General features: G+C 39.8%; 1 pseudogene; it reads left to right on the top strand.

The window, feature by feature from the left end:
• Positions 1-10,451: 10,451 nt before the first annotated feature.
• On the top strand, positions 10,452-12,588 carry LOC142608705 (beta-galactosidase 15-like; annotated as a pseudogene).
• Positions 12,589-12,716: the final 128 nt, after the last annotated feature.

The following is a 12,716-nucleotide window of genomic DNA, read 5'->3' as shown; positions in this document are numbered from 1 at the left end:
TTAATTTTGGTTAAAATAATATTATAATTTTGTGTTGACTTTTGATTATCATAATAATCTCTTTAAGAGAATAATAAATTTAAGTAATATATTTGAAACTTAAAAAGTTTAGTTCTAAAAAAAAAAACCGTAACAAACTATAATAGTAGTTAAAAGAATACAGACCTGTTTCTCAAAAAAAAAAAATACGGACCTAAAAAAATAATATCAATCTATTATCAAAAAAAAAATCACTCAAATACACCAAAATATAAAATAATAGAATGTTATACATATAGAAATAGAAAGATGGAAAATACTTGTAAAAATTGCTTCATTTTTAGAGGAAACAAATTTGCTTCAACAAATTTCAGATAACAAATTACACATTATACCATATTACAAAATAATTATATATTTTCACGCATTTAATGGTGATGGGTCTACGAGTAGTCTACAAATAATCTCAAGACAAGAGATAAAGTTTCATGCAACAACATCAAAACATATTATATCTTTAAAAAAAAGGGCATATAACACCCAAAATAGTAAAGAAAAAAGTTTACCTCCAATTAGTTTGAAGGAAAATTCTTTTAATTCACTACATGGCAATTGATAAAATCATCTATGTATACTTTTAGTCATATGACAAAATTTCAATACAAACTTGATTGAACCAACAATAGAAAGATGATACGTGTCACTCTCATGTAGAAACAAAACCATGATTTAAAATTTGATGTGCACTCACATTCGTGCTTGTATAATATAAAAATATCACATTTTAGCCAACCAAGCCAAAAATTTACCCATATTAAGCCTGTAAGTGCACAATTTGTACCCAGACCCAAAACGAGTGATGGGCTCAAGCCCAAAGAGCCTTATACAATGAAATTTGTAGAGTATGATTTTGAAACCTAAGTTTGGGATATTGAAAAGTTGATAAACAGGCTAGAATGTCGCAGTCTATGTAAGTAACAGATGAACGTGACAAAAAACCCTCCTCAGACGTAAGTCGAGGACAATTTGTATAGCCTTTCTTTCTCTAAGCAAAAGATTATAATTTTTGTTTTTCAAGAAGAGCCCCCTTTTTCTCTCCTCTCTCGTCTTCTTATCTCCTTCTTCTTCTTCTTCCCTGTTTCATCCACATGTAACACAGATTTTTCCCTTAGATACTTGTCCCATCCACCACTTTTTTAAAGTCTTCAAATAATAGCTGGAAGGCTGAATACTACTGTTCAGAGGTTATTTCTCCATTAATGCGGCCAGGAAGGTAGATGCAGGGCCTTTAATGCGGTGGTAGCAGCTTTTTCCTCAGATATTTCTCACTTGTTCCTGCCTCCAACGAGTGCTTGGATCACACCTTTACCCAACAGATCTTTCAGAATTCTGTCCCTAAACCGTTTAGCAAGTCTCATGGCTTTTACTGGGCCTGTCCGAGGAGATACTCCACCTCGGACTACTCCTCGAACCATTATAATGCGGATTAACCTATGGGCTTAGAAGACTCTGATTGGACAGACTTATGTCAACTAACCAGGCCCAAAGCCCAAACGTTTATTTAAGCATTTTTATCCCCCCACAAAGCCATATAAAGTTGTGTAAAAATACATAATTGCTACAATAACCATATAAATTTACACTAGTATTATTCATTTTGCGTATAGTTTTTTATTCTTTACTTATCTTGATGATGAAAGAAAAGAGTGGATAATAATAGTTGTGTGTAAAGAAAGATAAAAAAATCAAGAAAATTTGATATTTTAATAGAATGTAGTGTAAAATAGATAATTTGATATGAAGTATTTTGAAAAATATATAAAATAAATAAATAAATAAATAATTTTATGTTAAAAAAACAGAAATTTTTGCAATAAAAAGTACAGACTTAAATGAGGAGACTAAAATATGAAGAAAAAAAAATTAATGATAATCAATTTTTTAATACATTCCAATAAACTCTCTATTAAAAGATGGTAATAGTGACTACTAAAATATATGCCTAAAGAAGCAAATCAACGGTGCAGTTGATAAAGTGTCACTTTTTAGAATTTCCGTTACTTACCTCTACGGTTCAGGAGAATAAGCACAGTAGTTTCCTCAAAAAAAAAAAAAAAAAAAAAAAAAAAAAAACGTAATAATAATAAGCACAGCAGTCAATAAAGTAGAGATCCTTTCCTCAAAAAATAAAATAAAATAAAAAATAAAGTGGAGGTCCTTCCTCCACGAAGTTTCCGCAATGCAATTTTCCAAACCAGGGTGTCCTACACGTTCCGCATTTCCATCCACGCATTTCTGCGAACATCTTTATTACAATCACTTCCTAGAGCTTTCTAAAAAGGTTATTTCCCTCTCTCTCTCTCTCTCTCTCTCTCTCTCTCTCTCTCAATTTTTTTTTTTTGGATTTTTTTATTGTTTCTTACACCTCTATTTAAATTGATGAATTTTTTTATAATTCTACTTTAAGTTGATATGATTTAGTGTTGTGTTTTTAATTCTTCATTGATTTTAATTTGGATTAATATTTAGTTATTTTGAAGTGAATATTTGATTTGTGTTTATATCAAAACACAATTTAAATGGTTATATATTTGAATGTGTCTACAAATTTTATGAGTAATAAATTATTATGTTATCTATCTTTAATATTTTTGGTTTTATTTTAATTTGGTTAAGATAATATCTTACTTTTGTGAAGAATTTTAATTATTATTGTTGTTACCATATTTTATTCGGTTTCAATTTGCATGCCCAAATACTAATCTAAGCCCTAAAAAGTCACAAAATTCATTTTTAATATTTTAAAAAAAAAAGAAATTACAAGAAATAATTTTATATGTCTCGATCGGATGTTGGATAAATCCTTTTTATGGTTCAAGAATTTAGGGCTTGTTTGGTCTCCACTCTCAAACTCACATTTTCACATTTTAAACAACATTACACATTTTTTCACCTACACGTATTTCAAAAAACTACAAAAAATTACAAAAATCACATCTCAAGCTACTTTACCAAACACCCCCTTAAAATCTCAAGAATCTTTTCTTAGTTTTAAGTTTCGCTACATCAAGGTATGTTTTCCTATTCTTTGTTCTAGAATTCAAGTTTGAATATTATTTCTCATGAATGGAGCAAATCTTATATTTCATATGTTGTATTAGTTTGATTGTGATGAAAAATCATGCTTTCCAACAGGCTATAACCAAATTTGTAGCCAAACTTTGTTCTCAATCATATGACATTTTATTTTTTTGGAAACAGTTATATGACATATTTAGAAAGTCATGTGACTTGTTTAGGGATAAAATAAATAATAAATAAATAAAAACCCTCCCATTGAATCCTCCAAGTATTCTCTTCCATTTTTATTTAGGTGAAAGGCATATGATATTTAAAAAGGATAAAATATTATTTTGGTTCTTAAATTTTACCAAAAAAAAAAATTGTCCCTAAACTATTGATAGAAGTTCTTTTTTCATCCCTATTTTTGTCTCTAAACTATTAAGAAAAACACTTTACAATGTCTTAGGATGAAAAAAAAAAAAAGTTTAGAGATGAAAAAACAAACTTTTGGAAGTTTAGGGAGCAAAATAATATTTAAAAATCAAATAAATGCTACACATGTCACACATTAACATTTGATTGCAAGATTCATTTGGAGGAGATCTGTTTCCATGAAGAAAAACTTTTTGAATGGAATATAAAGTGGAACAAAAAGAGTGAGACTCCAATTATGATTAATCAATAATCATCATCCAACTTCTTTTTTTCTTTTTTTTAAGAAAGAATCATCATCCAACTTGGTCGGTGAATGCCCGCTCTAATAAAAATGGGAAATAGAGTAGAGATAGTGATCGAACTCGAAACCTTACATTTTGATATCATGATAAATTATCAATTACTTCAAAATCTTAAATTATTAAGAAATTGTGAATTTAATTACTCCATTTAAGAAACATTCTGAAACAGCCATTTGAAGGAAATAAGGTAGCAATAAAAAAGAAAATCACTCCAAAGAGCGTATGTGGACCATAATATTTGTTGTTTGTGTGACTTTTTATTGCGTGGATAAGAGGAAATCATTTTTTTCCCCTAGCTTATTTAGTTTACTGACAATTTTTTTTTTTTTTTTTTTTTGAGAAACACACACACACATATATAGGAAATGATGATGAGACAAGGGAATATACTCACACGCCAATACCAAAACTGCATGTTGTTGACAACTTTTTAAATATATATATATATATATATATATATATATATTTTTAAATGCAGCTGTATTCTATCCAGTTTATTTTGTTAAGCCCAATAAACCAACGAAAATACCCTTTCATAAAATATAAAAATAAAAACACTAATGAAAATAAATTCTTCCAATCGAATATGTAAGAATCTCATTGTGCTAATATGGATGAACCTGAATGATTGGTACATATAGAACAGGCTTCATATCTGCTGTATATACTGGTGAATAAATTGGTGGCTATTGTTTGAATTAAAAAAAATTGTTATAATATAATTATGTGTATATTTCTTCTTCTTTCCTTTTTGTTTTTGTTTTTGTTTTTTTCACTTTTTTGAGTTCATTTCACATTTTTATACAGATTAATACTTGCAATGGGTGGTATTGCGATCAATTCACGCCAAACAATCCCAATAGTCCTAAAATCTGGACAAAGAATTGGACTGGCTGTCATATCTTTTTAACTATTTTCTTTAATTTCTTTACTAATTTAGACCCTCAAAAAAAAAAATTATATCGAATTTTTAATTACATTGCATTTGAATTTAGGTATAAGCGTTGGGGCTTGAAAGATCCACGCAGAACTGGCGAAGATCTTGCTTTCGCTGTTGCAAGATTTTTCCAATATCGTGGCATCTTTATGAACTATTACATGGTATGCATATTTTTAATTTTGTATTGTTACAAACTAGTTAATTTCATTTAATTTGTTTTCTAAGTTTTTGTGGGGAGTAAAAAGACCCCGATGGGGATGTGGGCCTTTGGGCCATGCTAAGGAAGGCCGACCTGCTCTTGGGTTTAGAACGTGTTAGTACTACGGGTCGGCCCATGCGCCGAGGATCCGAGGATCCAGCCGAGGGTGAATTTCCCTTCGGACGGACACTGGAGAACCCGGGACTTCATGGTAAAAGTTGGGGAATGACACGGTCAGGACCAATGGTTAAAAGGGGGAACCCTTGAATGTCCTAGAAGCACCGATGTTTGAGAAATACTAAAGGTAAAGGCTGCCCCCTCCACATTAAAGACCCTGCACCTACCACCCTGGCCGCATTAATGGGGAAGTGACACCTGAACAGTGGAAGGGAAACTTCTGGTTACTATTCAAAGGCACTGAGAAAAGAAATATCTAGGCTAAGGGGGAGTTGGGGCAACACGTGTGCAAAGTATCAAAAAGAGGAGTATTTAAGGAGCAACCTAGAACAGGAATTGAGGCCCCCTTCTTTGTAATCAAAAAGAAAAAGAAAAAGATAAAGAGATAATAGAAGAACAGCTCTCGGCTTACGTCCGAGGAGGTTGATTTACAATATTCCTTGTTGTTTTCAAGTGTTTGCAATCTTTGGCTTGTCATTTAATCCTTAGACACTTCTAACCTGGGTTTCAAGCCCACACTCTACAAATTCATATTGTTTAAGGCTCATTGGGCCTGAGCCCGTAACTGTTCTTGGGACCAGGTGCAATTGTGCACTTACAATTGGCGCCGTCTGTGGGAAATCTAGTCTAGAAGAGGTAGGGATATTATGGCAGGCTTAGGCTCTTACCATGCAGAGTCACAGGGATCACAACCGGAGGACCATTTCGAGCGTCTTGAACATCGAAGGGATCGTGAGGGAAGTGTCCATACAGAGTACCCAGGCGCCAGCCATACTCATGGTGGGGGTAGCGCCCCCCAGGAGGACGGTTCTAAAACCATGCAGAAGGAGATCAACCGTTTAAAGAGAAAGCTACGCCGCGCCAGACGCAGGCTTTCATCATCCTCACCTAATCCTTCCTCGGAAGAGGATAGGCGAGCTGGCTACAGTTCGAGATCGTGCTCACCAGCCAGCTCAGTGTCCTCCGGTGAGGAGGACGACCGGCCAGCTCGCAGACGCAAGAATCTTCCTTCTAGGGGCTTAGGCAACGACGCTATGAGTAGGGCGTTACACCAACTCTCCAAATCTCCGTTTTCACGGAGGATTGAGAGGGGGAGGCTTCCCAGGAGGTTCACCCAGCCCGCCTTTACCATCTACAATGGCCGGACTGATCCGGTGGAGCACGTGAGTCACTTCAACCAAAGGATGGCAGTGCACTCTCACAACGAGACTCTGATGTGTAAAGTTTTTCCCTCCAGCTTGGGACCTGTGGCTATGAGATGGTTTAACGGCCTCAAATCGGGGTCTGTAAGCTCATTCGGGGAGCTAACTAGGGCATTCGCTTCGCGATTCATTACGTGTAGCAGAGTCCCTCGGCCATTGGACTCGCTGCTATCCATGGTCATGAAGGAAGGGGAGACGCTGAAAGCATACTCCGACCGATACTGGGAAATGTTTAATGAAATAGATGGTGATTTTAATGAGGTGGCGCTTAATACCTTTAAGGTAGGTCTTCCTACTAACCACGACCTAAGAAAGTCTTTGACGAAAAAGCCCGTCCGCAGCGTACGCCGCCTTATGGATCGTATTGATGAGTACAAAAGGGTAGAGGAAGACCAGCAGCAGGGCAAGGGAAAGGAGAAGGCTATCCCGCAGGAGAGAAGGGATTTCAGGTCGGACAGATATCACAACAACAAGCCGAGGAGGGATTACTTTAGGCAATCTGGCTCGGCAGCACTCTGTTGTAAATGCGTGTTCCGAGAACCGGTGCATCGAGTTACTGGAGAAAGTTCGTAAAGAGCCCTTCTTCAGATGGCCCAGCAAGATGGCAGGGGACCCTGCGAAAAGAAATCAAAACCTCTTTTGTCAGTACCATCAGGATGTGGGCCACACTACCGAGAACTGTCGGACCTTGTGGAACCATCTGGAACAACTCGTCAGTGAAGGAAAGTTGAAGCAGCACTTGTGTCAGCCCGCTGGGCAGGTCAGTCAAGTTGGCTCAAACAACCAGAGGAACAATTCATCTCGGCCAGCATTAGGAACAATTAATGTTATCTTCGCTGCACCTGGTAGAACCGGCTCAGGTCCCACTAGGGTGATGGCGGTTTCCCACCCTCAGGCCGAGGATGTGGGTAGCAGGCCGAAGAGGTTGAAGGGCACTTTGCCCGTCTTAGGTTTCTCCGAGGAGGATAAAGTGGGGACTATCCAACCCCATGACGATGCTCTTGTGGTCACCCTCAGGATAGGGAACTATGATGTGAGAAGGGTGATGATAGACCAGGGCAGCGGTGCAGATATCATGTACCCTGATCTATTCAAGGGGTTAAGGTTGAAGTTGGAAGATCTTACTCTTTATGATTCGCTGCTTATAAGTTTTGAAGGGAAAGCCGTTGTGCCGAAGGGACAGATTCGTTTGCCCGTTCAATCCGGCTCAGAAACGGTTGAGGTGGACTTTATTGTGGTTGACGCGTACTCTCCATATACAGCCATCCTTGCCAAGCCATGGCTGCACGCTCTAGGAGCTGTCTCCTCTACCTTGCATGTTAAGGTTAAATTTCCCTCTGGGGAATGTGTTGAAGAGGTCCTCGGCAGCCAATCGGTGGCCAGGCAATGCATATCGGCTGCTGTCCTGCATCAGACGGAAGCCGAATCTTCGGCTCTGATCACCAAAGGCTTATAGCAATTAACTGCTCCTGGTTCATCTGGGATGGTGACAGGGGAGGAGACACATTGTGAGGAGTTAGAGAAGTTTCCAGTAGCCGATGACCCTGAGAGGTTCTTCCAAGTCGGTGTACTTTTGCCACACCAAGAGAAGATGGAATTGTTAGAATTCTTGAAGGACAATGTTGATGTTTTTGCGTGGGATCCTTATGAAACTCCAGGCGTTGATCCGAGCTTCATTTGTCATCACTTAAATGTCAACCCAGCTATCGTTCCGAGAAGGCAGCCACCTCGGCGATCTTCCAGAAAACATTCCGAGGCTGTGAAGGAAGAGGTTCTTAAACTTAAGAGGGCTGGGGCTATCAAAGAGGTTTTCTACCCCGAGTGGTTGGCCCATACGGTTGTTGTTAAAAAGAAGAATAGAACGTGGAGGGTATGTGTGGACTTTACCGATCTGAACAAGGCCTGTCCCAAAGATTCATTCCCAATGCCACGTATTGATCAACTGGTGGATGCCACTGTCGGACATCCTCGGATGAGTTTTTTGGACGCCTTCCAGGGTTACCACCAGATTCCCTTGGCCTTAGAGGATCAGGAGAAGACCGCCTTCATTACACCGACGGGGAATTATCATTATAAGGTCATGCCATTTGGTTTGAAAAATGCTGGGGCTACTTACCAAAGAATGATGACCAGGATGTTCGAACAGCAGTTGGGGAAGACTATTGAGGTGTATGTAGACGATATGGTGGTAAAGAGCAAAACGATACCTTCACACATGAGAGACCTGGCTGACACCTTTCAGGTGTTAAGAAAGTATAAGCTGCGCCTCAACGCCTCGAAATGCTCTTTCGGCGTTGGGTCTGGAAAATTCTTGGGGTACATGATCACTCATAGAGGCATAGAGGTAAACCCAACACAGGTTAAGGCTATTCAGAACTTGCAGCCTCCTCGGAACCCAAAAGAAGTCCAGAAATTAACCGGAATGATTGCCGCCTTGAACAGATTTATATCTCAGTCGGCTGACCGATGCCGTCCTTTCTTTCAGTTGTTGAACAAATGGAAAGGGTTCCAATGGACCGAGGACTGCGCGTTAGCTTTCCAATAACTCAAGCAATATCTTTCTCGGCCGCCCATTTTGTCTCGTCCTGAGGCGGACGAGGTCTTATTTGCTTATCTGGCAGTGGCTGTCCATGCGGTCAGCCTGGTCCTTATAAGGAACGATGACGGGGTGCAAAGGCCGGTGTATTACGTTAGCAAATCTTTAAACGAAGCCGAGGGGCGTTATCTACCCTTGGAGAAAGCACTTTTGGCCGTGGTTCATGCCACGCGAAAGCTTCCCCATTATTTTCAATCTCACACAGTGGTTGTTCTGACCCAATTGCCCCTTAAGGCAGTGCTGCGTAGCGCCGACTACTCAGGAAGGGTAGCAAAGTGGGGAACCATCCTGGGGGCTTTTGATGTTAAATACAGGCCTCGCACCTCAGTGAAGGGCCAGGTCCTCGCTGACTTGGTGGCAGAGTTTGCTGAACCATTGCTAGAAGAAGCTCTGAAAGAAGCACACATGGATGCAAAATCAATTGGAGTGATCACGGCCGCAGTGCCCTCGGCTTGGAAAGTGTATGTGGATGGGGCTGCTAATCAGAGAGGGTCTGGTGTTGGACTTGTTCTGATGTCCCCTGAAGGAATTGTCTTCGAAAAATCTTTGAGATTGGCATTCTCGGCTACTAACAATGAGGCCGAGTATGAAGCAGTCTTGGTAGGCATGCAGATGGTACGTAGAATGGGTAGAAGAGAAGTCCATGTGTTCTCGGACTCTCAGTTAGTGGTCGGCCAGGTCATGGGGACCATGGAGGCTAGAGACCCCAGAATGCAGGAATATTTGGCCCAGGTCAAACGTCAACAAGCTGAATTTGACTCCTTTGCCTTAACTCACATTCCTAGGAGTGGAAACACCCATGCAGATTCTTTAGCCACATTGGTGACATCTTCGGCTTAGGGTTTGCCCAGGATTATCCTTGTGGAGGATTTGCTAAAACCAACTCTTATCCCCATCAATGTGGCTCGCATCCATCTAGTTAGGCCTGGACCTAGTTGGATTGACCCCGTCGTGTCTTTTCTTAAGAATGACATCCTTCCCGAGGACAAATCGGAAGCAGATAAGATACGTCGAAGGGCGCCACGCTTCTGGTTGTCCGAAGTATAAACGATCCTTTTTAGGACCGTATTTGCTTTGTGTGCACCCTGACTCAACGGAGGCACTTCTGGAAGAACTGCATGAAGGAATTTGTGGCAGCCACACTGGGGGAAGGTCCTTGGCCCACAGAGCGCTGACTCAGGGTTATTGGTGGCCCAATATGCAAAGGGAGGCTCAAGACTACGCCAGGAAATGTGATCAATGCCAGAGGTTCGCCCCTAACATCCATCAACCTGGAGGAGTTCTTAACCCCCTCTCCAGTCCTTGGCCCTTCGCACAGTGGGGATTGGACATAGTGGGGCCGTTTCCGAGGGCAGCAAGTAACAAAAGATGGCTGCTTGTAGGAACAGATTACTTTACTAAATGGGTCGAGGCGGAGCCCTTGGCAAACATTAGAGATGTTGATTCCAAGAAATTTGTGTGGAAGAACATCATCACTAGATTTGGAATACCACATACACTTATATCAGATAATGGAGTTCAATTTGACAGCAAAACTTTCAGGAATTATTGCGGTGACATGGGTATCATAAATAGGTACTCCACCCCATATTATCCTCAGGGAAATGGGCAAGCCAAGGCCGTTAACAAGGTCATAGTCAGTGGGCTTAAGAAAAGGTTGGACGATGCGAAAGGCAAATGGGTAGAAGAGCTCCCTCATGTTCTGTGGACGTATTGGACCACACCGCGCAGGTCCACTGGAGAAACGCCATTCTCTATGACTTATGGGGCCGAGGCGGTGATACCTTTGGAATATGGTTTCCCCACCCTAAAGACAAGTTCTTTTAGCCCGGAGAATAACAAGGGACTCCTGGAGAAAGGTCTTGATTTACTGGAGGAACGGCGCGAGGCAGCTATGGTCTAAATGGCTTATTATCAACAGAAGCTAAAACGGGGATATGATGCCCATGTGAAGCTAAGGCCGCTTGCACCTGGTGATCTTGTACTCAGAAAAGTCGTAGGGACTTCTAAGAACCCAGCTTGGGGTAAGCTAGTACTACGGGTCGGCCAATGCGCCGAGGATCCGAGGATCCAGCCGAGGGTGAATTTCCCTTCGGACGGACACTGGAGAACCCGGGACTTCATGGTAAAAGTTGGGGAATGACACGGTCAGGACCAATGGTTAAAAGGGGGGAACCCTTGAATGTCCTAGAAGCACCAATGTTTGAGAAATACCAAAGATAAAGGCTGCCCCCTCCACATTAAAGACCCTGCACCTACCACCCTGGCCGCATTAATGGGGAAGTGACACCTGAACAGTGGAAGGGAAACTTCTGGTTACTATTCAAAGGCACTGAGAAAAGAAATATCTAGGCTAAGGGGGAGTTGGGGCAACACGTGTGCAAAGTATCAAAAAGAGGAGTATTTAAGGAGCAACCTAGAACAGGAATTGAGGCCCCCTTCTTTGTAATCAAAAAGAAAAAGATAAAGATAAAGAGATAATAGAAGAACAGCTCTCGGCTTACGTCCGAGGAGGTTGATTTACAATATTCCTTGTTGTTTTCAAGTGTTTGCAATCTTTGGCTTGTCATTTAATCCTTAGACACTTCTAACCTGGGTTTCAAGCCCACACTCTACAAATTCATATTGTTTAAGGCTCATTGGGCCTGAGCCCGTAACTGTTCTTGGGGCCAGGTGCAATTGTGCACTTACAGTTTTCTAAGTATATAATATATTAACATTTCAAAATACTAATGTGATTTCTCCATCTTTAACCTTCTGATTTGTTTAGGTAATTTGAGCCAACCCAAGTGGAGACATCTAAAACAACTTCATCAGTCCTAAAATCGATTGAGGATGTTCTAACTCATGGTTCTGTGAGAGATATTGATTATCGGACTCTGGTTTCAGTGAGTGTTTTTTTTTTTCTTTAAAAATTGAAAGAAGTAATTATATATCACTGATTCACTATTTTTTTTTTCAATTGTAGGCCACAATTTTCAGTTACCAAGGCAAATCAAGTTGTTTCTTTAGAAATGCGAATTCAAACGATGTAACAATTAACTTTCAAAACACCATGTATACAATACCTGCTTGGTCTGTTACTATCCTCCCTGATTGCAGCACTGAAGTATACAACACTGCCAGGGTGAAAGATTTTACAAAAATTGAGGTTTTTTTTCTTTGTTTGTAATTATTTACTTCATATATTTCTAACCACAATTATTGTTTTATGCAACTTTTTTTTATAGGTTAACACTCAAACATCAATAATGGTGAAAAAGGATAACCAAGCTGATGATTCTAAAGAACCTTTTGTACTGAAATGGCAATGGAGACCTGAGCATTATTTTGAGCACATAAAAAAGAATGGTTTTGTTGATGGTAGTGTAATGACTATTGAACAACTCTTGGACCAAAAGACTGTTACAAATTATACAAGTAATTACTAGTGGTATTACACCAGGTATTATGTTTGCTTTTGTTTCTCATTTTAAAAATTAATTCATTCATAGCAACATTCTTATTTTTATTTTTCATTTTTTAGCTTTGATCTCAAAAAGAGTGTGGGTTTTTATTTTCATCAGCTGTTTCCAAAGTCTTTTCTTCTGAGTTGCAGGCGGCTGATGAGACATGTTTTTCTTCGTTCCTTATACCCACGAGCATGCTTCCCTGAGCTGTCCAGCTCCCAGTTGATTGTTTCCTACAGTTCCTGATGATCCCCTCCCTGGTTCTGGCAGCTTCTCGGTATCCTAGTACAATCTCTCTCTGGGCTCCTTGGGGGTTTTTCTCACAGAGGCTGGGCTAAGCTTTCTTTGTTTTTTCTTCCTTCTCTAAGGTCCAA

The sequence above is a fragment of the Castanea sativa genome, chromosome 9, assembly GCF_040712315.1.
Source record: "Castanea sativa cultivar Marrone di Chiusa Pesio chromosome 9, ASM4071231v1".
Lineage (NCBI taxonomy): Eukaryota > Viridiplantae > Streptophyta > Magnoliopsida > Fagales > Fagaceae > Castanea > Castanea sativa.
Note: the sequence above shows the minus strand (reverse complement) of the source record. Positions and strands in the feature narration are given on the sequence as shown.